The following is an 11580-nucleotide window of genomic DNA, read 5'->3' as shown; positions in this document are numbered from 1 at the left end:
GGACGCAGCATACGCGAAAGTAAACTCCCGCTGAGCCTTGCACCCTTACTAAGCGGCGTCGTACAATGACGCCGCATCCCCGCAGCCGCAAGCAACGCGCGGAGTGGGGATACCTTAGCGCACCCGACCGGGAATATAAGGCGGGGCCAAAAGTGCACATTTATCATTCGACTCTGGACACCCGACTCTACAGCAACTCAACTGGACTACAACTCGCCGCTCAGAACTCATCTTCGCTCAACTTTTGAACTCTGATTCTACACCTCGCCTCCTGTCTGAGCAACCATCTCCAGGACACGCGCTCGAGGATTAACATCGACGACTGTCGAGGGATCACCGTCAAAACGCGTCAAGAACTTTCTGGAAGATTTCGCAAGGGCCACTTTGTACAGTTCGCTGTACAAACGTCCCGTCACAGATCGTCAACCGGACCCGCCGAAGACTACAAAATAGAAGCGTAACCACGACCGCTTCATTGGTGACCCCGACGTGATTTTTAACGCACCCTTCTGTTGCGTAAACCGTATTTTTAAATACGTATAGTTAACAGCAGTGTTTGAACCAACGCATAATAATATTTTTTCCGAGAAGCCGTATTTTTCTCAAAACGTGACGATGGAAGCTCCAGCCTACACCAGTGCTCCGACCAACACCTGTGCTCCAACCAACACCAGTGCTCCAACCGCCAACTCCGATGCTGTGTCCGTGACGCCTCCGCCCTTCACAAGTGATGACCCTATCCTGTGGTTCATCATGCTCGAAGAACAACTGGCCCATGCTCGACTTACGGCGGACGAGACGAAGTACTACAAGGTGTTGACAAGGTGAAGGACGAGAATTTTCAATACATACCGATCGCAAACCACTGACGTATGTATTTAGACAGAAGCCCGACAAAGCTTCCCCTCGACAATTCCGTCACACCGATTACATCGCGCAGTTCTCAACTGACGTCCGACACATTTCGGGCAGCGATAACGTCATGGCGGATGCATTATCCAGAATAGAAAGCGTGCAGTCTTTAAATTATGAAGATCTGTCGCGCCAACAATCTGCAGATCCGGAAATTGAAAAATATACCAATTTGCGGACCGTCAACATTCCTGGATCCGATGCGACAATTTTGTGCGATAGCTCTACCAGCAACGAGCGACCATATCTACCGCTCCAATTTAGAAAACAAGCTTTCGAATTGTACCACAACCTATCGCATCCTGGAGGACGACCAACAACCAAACTCGTCGCAGAGAAATTCTTCTGGCCCTGTATGCGCACCGATTGCAAGCGATGGGCTAGAGAGTGTGAACAATGCCAGCGATCGAAAATTTCTCACCATGTTTCCACGCCGATCGGCAGTATTCCGCCCCCGGAGGGACGGTTTGAACACATCCTGTGGTGTGATGGCAACCCCGATGCGGGGGAAGAGAGGTAGTAGCAACACTGGGTGCAGGAGGGACGCACGTGGACGGAGCGCGGGACCATGGGAAAGGACACGCGCACCGCAGCACACATCCATATCGACCTAGTCGGCCCTCTTCCACAATCGGAGGGAAAAACGTACATGTTAACGTGCGTCGACAGATTCACCCGCTGGCCTGAAGCTTTTCCTATCGACGACATCACTGCAGAAACCGTCGCTAAGGAGCTTTTCAGCGGCTGGATTTCCCGCTACGGAACACCTATTCGCCTAACCACCGATCAAGGCCGGCAATTCGAAAGCGCCCTGTTTAAAGAATTGGCCCGCTCAACCGGATCTACACACATAAGGACGACGGCGTATCATCCCGCGGCAAATGGGATAGTCGAACGGCTCCACAGACAGCTGAAAGCCGCCCTCATGTGCCATCAAGATGAGCAATGGACTGAGTCATTACCCGCAGTCTTGATGGGAATCCGCGCAGCTTGGCGAGAGGATCTAAAAGCGACTTCAGCAGAATTAGTATTCGGACAACCTCTCCGATTACCGGGAGAATTTTTGGCTCCACGCACGCATAATTACACGTCACTGACTCCTGATTATGCCGAACGACTACGACAACGGATGGCCGAACTGACACTGACACCGCCCAAGCAGCATGGACCACGTTCTACCTTCGTCTTCAAGGACCTGCACACAACCTCTCACGTTTTCGTGAGGCATGACGCAGCACGAGGCTCACTACAGCCACCATACGACGGACCATTCGCTGTTATTAGCAGAACGGACAAATGCGTAACAGTGAATATTCGAGGAAAGCCGAAAACCGTTTCAATCGACCGCTTGAAACCGGCTTACATCCAGACAACGGATCAAGATACGGCGCCTATTCAAGAATTACCAGCGGAATCTACTCCACGGAACGAGAAGCCGCCTGAACGCGTAATCAATCAGACAAGATGCGGAAGAACAGTGAAATTCCCAAAACGCTTGGAAGACTGATCATCCAGCAACAGCTTCAACAAAACGACAGACGAGCTCTACACAAATACAGACGACGCAGGCAGTATCTTGAAATATATTTTTTAATTACAGTAATAATATTATTCTTTATATTTTAAGGTAGAACTATGCACATTAGGACACCATTGGAGGACCATGTCATGTGCAAGTGACAAACGGACCCCGAACCCCTACTTTTTCGTTAGCTGAGAGTTTCGTAAGGGCCACTTTGTACAGTTCGCTGTACATACGTCCACACAATCATCAACGAACTGGTTCTGCTTCATCTGCGCCGACCCACGCTGCGCACGAAGACCACATCAGTTACAACGAGCCATAATTTCTCCTCTTGGTTGAATTTCGCAACTGTAAATTGCTAAAAGGGGGAGTACTATGGCGATCCCGAGACGACCGTTCGGGACGCAGCATACGCGAAAGTAAACTCCCGCTGAGCCTTGCACCCGAACTAAGCGGCGTCGTACAATGACGCCGCATCCCCGCAGCCGCAAGCAACGCGCGGAGTGGGGATACCTTAGCGCACCCGACCGGGAATATAAGGCGGGGCCAAAAGTGCACATTTATCATTCAACTCTGGACACCCGACTCTACAGCAACTCAACTGGACTACAACTCGCCGCTCAGAACTCATCTTCGCTCAACTTTTGAACACTGATTCTACACCTCGCCTCCTGTCTGAGCAACCATCTCCAGGACACGCGCTCGAGGATTAACATCGACGACTGTCGAGGGATCACCGTCAAAACGCGTCAAGAACTTTCTGGAAGATTTCGCAAGGGCCACTTTGTACAGTTCGCTGTACAAACGTCCCGTCACAGACCGTCAACCGGACCCGCCGAAGACTACAAAATAGAAGCGTAACCACGACCGCTTCAAAGTGTTGTAGTAATGTTGAGCAACCTCCGTTTACTTACAACATTGATTGTCTATGATTGGAAAACATGTAGGATTTGTTAAACTAATGAAGAAAGAGCTTGACCGTCCACTATTATCATTTCATTATATCATACAAGAAGAGAATTTATTTGCGAAGGCATCTATCTACGCAACAAATTATGGATGTAGTGGAAAAAGTGACTAAGATCGTAGATAAAATAGTAGCACAATATGCATTAACACACAGGGCACTTTAAATATTTTTTAGAAGAAATTGAATCTAAATATGGAGATTTGTTGTTACATGCTGAACCTTATATTCAAAAACCCCATATATTCAAAAACAATGAACCAAAATCGGTTCTGCCAAATATTATCTTTTTTACTTTTTGGATAAAACCACAACACCAGTAAATGTTTATCTACACAATGGATCGCAGGAAGAAGTGAATGAAAACAGTATAAACACATTTTTATAAAAGTGCCGTAGCCTTGCCATATTTTCTATGTATAAGCATCTCCGTGAATCCATGGAAAAAGAAGAAGCTTTAGTCGCAATTAATTTGTACGTGCCACTCGAATAAAATGAATTTGTGGAACTCTCTTAAAGGAATTCGTACAAGAAGTATTTCGAAGCAATGATCGCCTGTTGTTTTGGGATAAATGGACATGTGGCTAGTCCCACTAGAGCATAGGTTCTTAAGCTGGAGTCTGTGAACATTATAATTTGTAACTTTTTAAATTGTTTTAATTCGGTTATGTTTTTATACTATGTATTTGCTTATAAAATGGTTAACCAACTGCACAAGACTATTAATGTATTAAAATAACCAGCGATACATTTTTATCAATATTTATTATAACCCAAGAGCTTATGACCTATTGAACCAGAAATTAACCACTTAGCAGTTGGTTTTTGGTAAAAAAGAGTGTCCATAAATTGTCAGGTTTTTTTTTTTAAAAATATTTTTTTTTTTAAGGAAAACAATTATCGAGCAATATAAATAATTACCAAGTGATATGTTTTCAAGATCTCAAAAAAAAAAAAAAATCCAAAAGGTTACAATTTATTCAATATTTTTTTTTTGTATGATAAATTTTTAAACATTCAATACACAACCCTACATCACAATCCGGGTAATAATATCTACTCTCTTTTTGAATCGATCAATTCTGTCAACACCACCCATGAAATTGTAGTCCCCAACAAGTTTCGGAATTCTTCTCTCGATTTCTACCATTTTTGGATTGTGTACTGTTGACAATAATTTTACGTCCTTTTTATCCTTCCACTTCATTATACAAACTTTCCCTCTCTGGTATGCACATATTTTTCCGCTCAGGGACATCCCCACCACTAAAACAAGTCAAAACACGATGAGCCCGAACGTCATTCGGGGAATTTACTAACAAACATTACAAAACAAGTTTAGCCCGAGCGTCGCTCGGGCTAGTCAATACACGATCAAACTCCACGCACGAGCCACGCTCGGGCAAAACTGTCAAGTGGTTAAGTCTCAAAATCTATATAAATAGCTAGAGTTGGGATGGGGTCCGAAAAAAAATTGTTTCAAGAAGGGGCCGCAGACTACATAAGTTTAAGAACCTCTGTTCTAGATGATAGTTCAGGTTAATACAAAGTTCCTAAACAAAAGTCAAAATTAGATTTTTATGAAGTGTTGTAGTAATGTTGAGCAACCCCCATTTATTTATGAAGGAAAATATTGTGGAAGTATGAGGTGTAACAGATAAAGCCCTGAATGATTCTTAATAACTTAACTCAAGCTTTGGATACTGCAGTGTTCCTAAAAAATGTTTTTCACATATTCATCGGTTTGTCCTACACATTATAATTAAATTCACTTAAAAACAGTTTCATGCCATTGTCAAGTTCACAAATTTACCTTTTCAAGTATCATGAGGTCAACAGTGATATAACAAAATATCGTTGTTTAACATCCAAGGGGTTAATTAAATATTTCAAGACTACATAAATAAAAACACAATATTTTAAACAATAAGTAATTTGGACATTATTTTAAAATGGTATGTAATGAATAATATACACATAAAAGTCAGTCCACTAAAAGTAAGCATACAACTGGATGAGTCAACTGATATTTATAATTGCAGCCAACTCTTGGTATTTTTGCGATATATAAAAGAAAAAGAAATGATAGAAGAATTTCTATTATGTGAGCCACTGTAGTTGACTTCGAGAGGAATTGATGTTTTCAATCATATCAAAGATTTTTTCTAAAATATCAATTACCAACGAATGTGATTGGCTCAATATGCACTGATGTAATGTTAGGCAAATATTCCGGATTTTTTTCACACGTGAAAAGAGAATTACCGCAAGTTACAATAACGCATTGCATGTTGCATCGTCGTGCACTTGGGTTAAAAGCTTTGCCGGAAAGTTTAAAACAACACCTAATTACTGCAATAAATGTAGTAAAATATATCCGTGGACGAGCGCTTATCGCATTTTTCGTGCCTTTTGTGAAGAAATCGGTGCCGCTCATACCGTGCTTCTATATCACACCGAAATATTATTTATTTTAAAAAATGTGTTTCGATGAATGTTATATACCTGAAGCATACCCTTCAAAATATGTTTTTCGCTAAATGTATTTTAATTTTTTTCGTACAGTGCATATACATGGTAGCAATCATTTCTAAGAATGATTGCAAAATTTCATTTTGTGTAGGATATCACATAGAACGTGTCTTTCAGCTAATGGAATGGATTTTACCCTCTTGGAGTTGAAGGTTTCACCAGGTAGAATTTCGAAATTTGAAGTGATTATTTCTTGCGAATAACACCCATATTTCAAAACGCCGGAACACCTGTATGGGGTTTGGAGTACCTGATCAGTCAGGCGAATTTCTGAGAAACATGCATTTCAGTGCTTTGTCTATCAGTGAAAGCTTGGCTCATCCCCCTCCCTTCTGGTAAAAACCGTTGCTGGGTTGATTTTCCCGACCCAAGAGAGTATTGTTTCATCCTCCCTGCAAGAAGGAACGTGTTACTAAGTTTACGGCTTTCGACGGCCAAGGTCTCATCATAGACATCATATTTTATTGTTCATTGTTTCAATCGAATAAACGTGCAAACAGAACCTGAGAAGTATAATTGACACTCCGATCTCCAATCAGATCATCCACATATATACATCAGAAGACCACCTACTGGGCACCCAATCTATATCAATATAAACCAGGTTTGTAGTCTTTCCATCTTTTCTTTTAGGATCATTTTTTTTTATTATTTTTTTTCAATTTTTAGCCCACATAAACATGGCAAGCAGCACATCATCAGATGCAGATATGTCTTTTGAAGATTTTTCTGGAGGTGAAGATAACGATTCATTTACCGGCGTCCCAAATATTATCCTTCGTCGACAATTACTACCAGAGGAAGAGAGTGAAAGTGAATCGGAAATAAATGTGATTGATACTAGTGTTTCTGATGAGTGTTGATAATATGTGGTTCAATCCCGTGGGTGCCACAGCTAATGTGCCACCATTTGTGAGTTGTTCAGGAGTCAAGGCTAAAATTTCGGAGACGTTACTTCATGGAAAACCATTTTGAGTTTTTCAAACTCTTGGTAACAGATGACATTTTCGAAGCTATCTCAAGAGAATCTAATCGATATGCAGTGCAAGTAATTGAAGGTAAAGTTTTGGGATCATCTTCCCGGTTACATCAATGGACACCTACCAACAAGAATGAAATAAAGAGGTTTTTTGGACTTATAATTTGGATGGGGTTGGTGAAACTTCCAAGGTTGCATTTATATTGGAGCAGAGACATTGCGTTCAAACAGACATTCCCGCAAACTGTAAGGAGCCGAAATAGATTCGAAATTTCACATTTAAGATTTCTGTTTTGACTGCTATTGTGTAGACCAGGGCTCGGCAACCTATGACCCGCGGGTCACCAAGTGACCGGTTTGATGATTTGAAGTGACCCATTTTAGTTCTGCAAATATCATTTTTTTAACATGTTACGATGTCACGACTAGACCACATATATGGTTGTTAGGACCAAAAATATTCACTGACATGAATAGGCTTTTTCATAGTCACATTTGAATTATTTTGACCCGCAGCCAAAAAAGATTGCCGAGACCTGGTGTAGACAGAGAACGCGGTATATGGGCGGGGGTGTAGCAATACTCAATAGGAATATCCTTGGTCACTGCCAATTTAAATTACCCGAAACCAAAATTATCGAAGCGGTCGCTATTATAATTATCGTAGACTCGAAGCCCATTTTAATAATATCAGCATACTGCCCTAAGCAAGGAAGCGAATTTAGAACTGATTTAGAAAAACTTATTGCGGCTGCTCCTGCGGTCCTAATAGCAGGTGACTTAAATGCCAAACATGGTTTTTGTGACTGCCAAAAATCTAATAAAAACGGCAGAACTGTAGTGAACCTAATGAGTATTAGAGACTTCAATATAGAATTCCCAGGCAAGCCCACATTATTTGAAAAACGAATCATCAACACTGGACATTGCCCTTTACAAAGACGTCCCGAGTGTAGCGTCAATGGAGACCCTTCAGAAACTCTCCTCTGATTCTGCCGGTGAAATTTTCACTGGGGGGTTCGGTGGAGAGGACTGATATGACTTGTCTGATATATTCTCGGACGGATTGGGTTCAAAACAGGGGTAATTCAAGAATAAATTTGACTTCTAAAGCTGTAAAGAATTAATTGATTTATACGTAATGGACCTAACAATATGTATTAACGAGCATGCACAAGAAGAACCAGAACGCTGCTGATGCAGCGCACATCAGCAGAAGCAGCCGATATCCCGCCTTTAAGGGGGAGCTGGCGCGCAGTAGACAGCTCTAATGACAAGATTTCTGCAAATCAACCTTAACGGTTGCCAGGCTGCGCAGGACCTGCTACAGTAGACCATCCTTGAAGAACGCGTGGATGTCGTTATCGCGTCTGAGCAGTACCGAAACCTCGCATATCGGTGGTACTCGGACGCGAGTTCTAGAGCTGCAATTTACGTACCCCGAGCCGTCTACGCGTTACCAACGCCAAGGCCGACAGCAAGGATGGATGGACATGGGTAGAGCTCGGCGGAAACAATATATAGTGAAGCGGTCCACTCCATCCTCCTATATGGGGCCCCCGTGTGGGCTGATTCCATGAGGGTGGAAAAAACGAGGCTCACCCTGGTGAGGGTCAAACGAAGAAGCGCGTTGAGGGTCATATCGGCGTCCCGCACGGTATCCGAGGACGCCACCTTGGCAGTGTCCGGCGTCCCTCCGATCGATATGCTTGCCGTAGAAAGATAAAGTCTACGGCGGGCTTAAGACCAGCTGCCTCCCCGAAGTAATGACCAAATTCGCGGACCGGGGTGTGCAGTAGAGGTACGCGGTGTTTTTAGTGGGTAAAAATCCCACACTACCACCGGCTAATGGTAACATAGCCGGTGGCTTTTTAAAGGTTTTTTACTGGGACAAAAAAAGGTTACCATACACCTATACGCATAAGCTTCCCAAACACATAATAAGGGATGATATCAGACTGTTAACCATCAGAATCAGAGCGGAAACTATAATGCTCTCTTGTGCCCGAGTGTGCCGCGAGTTCGCTTTAGAATAGTGGAAGCGAAGCGCGTCCACCGCTCGGCACGGCTCAGTTAAGAAAATTATGTAAACCATTGACCACCGGAGATTAACTGGTTATTTTGAAATATAAGAATGAAGTTGACCGGTTCTTCCCTGGTGGCTGTGGTTAAAACCTATTATGTAAGTAGTCGTAAGTTTTTATATTATTTATAAAGTAACTATATTGTTGTTAGGTTTTTGCCAACTTTTCCTCCACATTTAAAATATTAAATAATTGTACTTATAGCATTATTTATAGCTTAAAATACCATTTTGTAATTAATGAAATAGTTTTAACTAGGTACTTAAGATTGTAATATTTTATATCTTTTCCGTGTACATAATTCCATTTTAATAAAGAAATTGTAGTTTTTCTTTTTTAAGAGACAACATAGTACGCATATAACATTTTACACTAGTTAATCCTACAGGATCATGTACGTAAAACAGATTTTCAGTCCCAGGGAGGGATCAATTTTATATTATATACCTGAAGGGTTATAAGAAAAATTTAATATTCATCACATCCAGTCTTGCGTAAGTCGAGTAACAAATTATCAATACATACATACAAGGAAAGATAAACCTTGGAGTTCAACAATTCTTCAATATCAATTGTAATACTTGGATGAACTGCTACCTAAGGTAATTAAACCATCTCGTACTATATCGGACGAAGAGCAACATCAGTAATCCACGATATCTATAAATAAAAATGAAGAGATTTTACGAAGATATCGTCGAATTAAAAAAAATAATAATATTTGGTGGACCATTTTTAAAATGATAACATAAAATTTAAGAACAGCCGTTAATGTTTGAAAAATATCAAATACTACTTAATGTACAAACCTTCAGTGTTTATCTTAATCATTCAACTGATTTTCTAAAACGAATGTGGCTGCCTGCAGCAGCATTACTTATTCGTGATCGCTATACAATAGCAAAACAATATGAATAATACATCCATTACGTTGGGTTCTGGAACATATGTACAAAAATATGAAGAATAATAATCATTGGAATCCATGAAGCCCTAAAGGCCAGACTAACTAACCTTTTACTTCATTTCAGACAAACACAACAGATTGTGAACGAAGCGCACCGCGCAGCTCACAAAAACCACAACGACTTTGACATCGGACTTCATGCTGATTTCTTGGAAACTTTTTGAGGTTTGTAAATGAAAACGTATTAAGTTTATCCGCGCCTTGATCAACAACCATGACTAACGATGGAGAAACTGCAAGAAATGTACGAGAAAATAAGTATAAAGACAATCAACATTGTGGCTGCGCACATCCAAAATGAGGACACATTCAAGATGGCGACACGTCCAAGACGGCGGCACATCCAAGATGCCGGCACAAAATATATTTTTAGGTTATGTTTAAATAACAAAGATAATACTCACGTTTGACGCTCACGTTGGACGCTCTCGTCTTGCCTTTATTCTTATCAGTTAGGCGAAAGAACCGCAGTTAGGCGAAAGAACTGTACAACGGAAAAAATACTATGTAAAAACTGCGTCTGCCATCGGCAGAAAAATCTTTAGGTTCAAATAAAAGAAATTAAACTTACGTTTATGGGACCGCCGTGTTTCGTCAATTTCACCATATCTCGCGATAGATGAAACACCAAGACAAAGGCCATCGAAGAAAACATTAGCTCGAACGCAGCAGACCCAACTCGTCCAACCATCCGGCGTAAAATGGCGACCTGCGGAATTATGACATCTATTTATAGCCTCGGATTTCTAGAACGCAGGAATATGGTCATAGCACGGCGTTCATGCGACCAGCTGCACGTACGCGATTCGAGAATCTTCGCGAATCTTAATTTGCTGTTATAAGAGTAAAATACTTATTACCTCAATTTATATATAAATAGTATGTTAGATATTATTTTTATAGCGATTATTATAAATATTAAACGCTTCGTATCAATACCAAATAATTAGTATTTACATCGATTCTAGGCAGAATGATTAAATTATTTTTTAGCAAAATAAATGCCTAATAATTATGTTAAACTTAGTTTATATATATTTAGAGAATGTTGCTATATATTTACTGTAATTTTATGTTTTAATATACTTTTTTTAACATTGAGCGTTATCGCCGTATGGTGACCAAGCATTTCACCACAAGACAATTCTCCACATAACATTTCACAATGACAATTTAACACAAGACATTTCACCACAATCCAAAAAACATGATTAAAAAATGTTTAAATATAGTTATAAAATACAATATTTAAAAATAAACAAATAACTTAACCTTAAAATAAATTAACCCTTAGACCGCCGACCGGTAAATTCTTAATTACTCGCTGTACGCCATGTGTTTTTAGCTATAAAATATTTTGGCTATTTTGCCATGCGTTTTTAGCAATATAATTTTTTGGCTACTTGCTCGGTTTCAAAATACTCAATTTTTATATTTTAAAATTATATATGTATGGTTAACATGATTTAAACATTTTAATTTTATCAATAAACAAACATTTTTCGTCGTATTGTTGGTAATATGAAGTAAACAAAACTTATTATGCACTTAAATCAATTGGCCGGCCCGCGTGGTGGCCCGCGTGCTCACACCTACACACACATGCACGCACGC

At 40.7% G+C, this 11580-nt stretch overlaps 1 long non-coding RNA gene across 2 annotated transcripts in view; it reads right to left on the bottom strand.

Annotated features, from left to right (window-relative positions):
- The window catches only part of LOC148227117 (uncharacterized), a 36829-nt gene extending 26110 nt beyond the window's left edge, over window positions 1–10719 (bottom strand). Inside the window, exons 1-5 of one of the 2 annotated variants that reach the window (XR_015812137.1) lie at window positions 10538–10719; window positions 10371–10450; window positions 10014–10199; window positions 9809–9937; window positions 3814–9659 (exon numbers count right to left, since the gene is read on the bottom strand). This is a non-coding gene — a long non-coding RNA (uncharacterized LOC148227117). Of the gene's footprint in view, window positions 1–3813; window positions 9660–9808; window positions 9938–10013; window positions 10200–10370; window positions 10451–10537 lie in introns of those variants that run through there. The other variant, XR_015812139.1, reaches the window with a different exon arrangement.
- Between the last annotated feature and the right edge of the window lie 861 nt (window positions 10720–11580).

The sequence above is a fragment of the Plectrocnemia conspersa genome, unplaced genomic scaffold (genome assembly GCF_051122295.1).
Source record: "Plectrocnemia conspersa isolate PC_06_02 unplaced genomic scaffold, ASM5112229v1 ptg000013l, whole genome shotgun sequence".
NCBI lineage: Eukaryota > Metazoa > Arthropoda > Insecta > Trichoptera > Polycentropodidae > Plectrocnemia > Plectrocnemia conspersa.
This window is presented reverse-complemented; position numbering and strand designations above follow the sequence as displayed.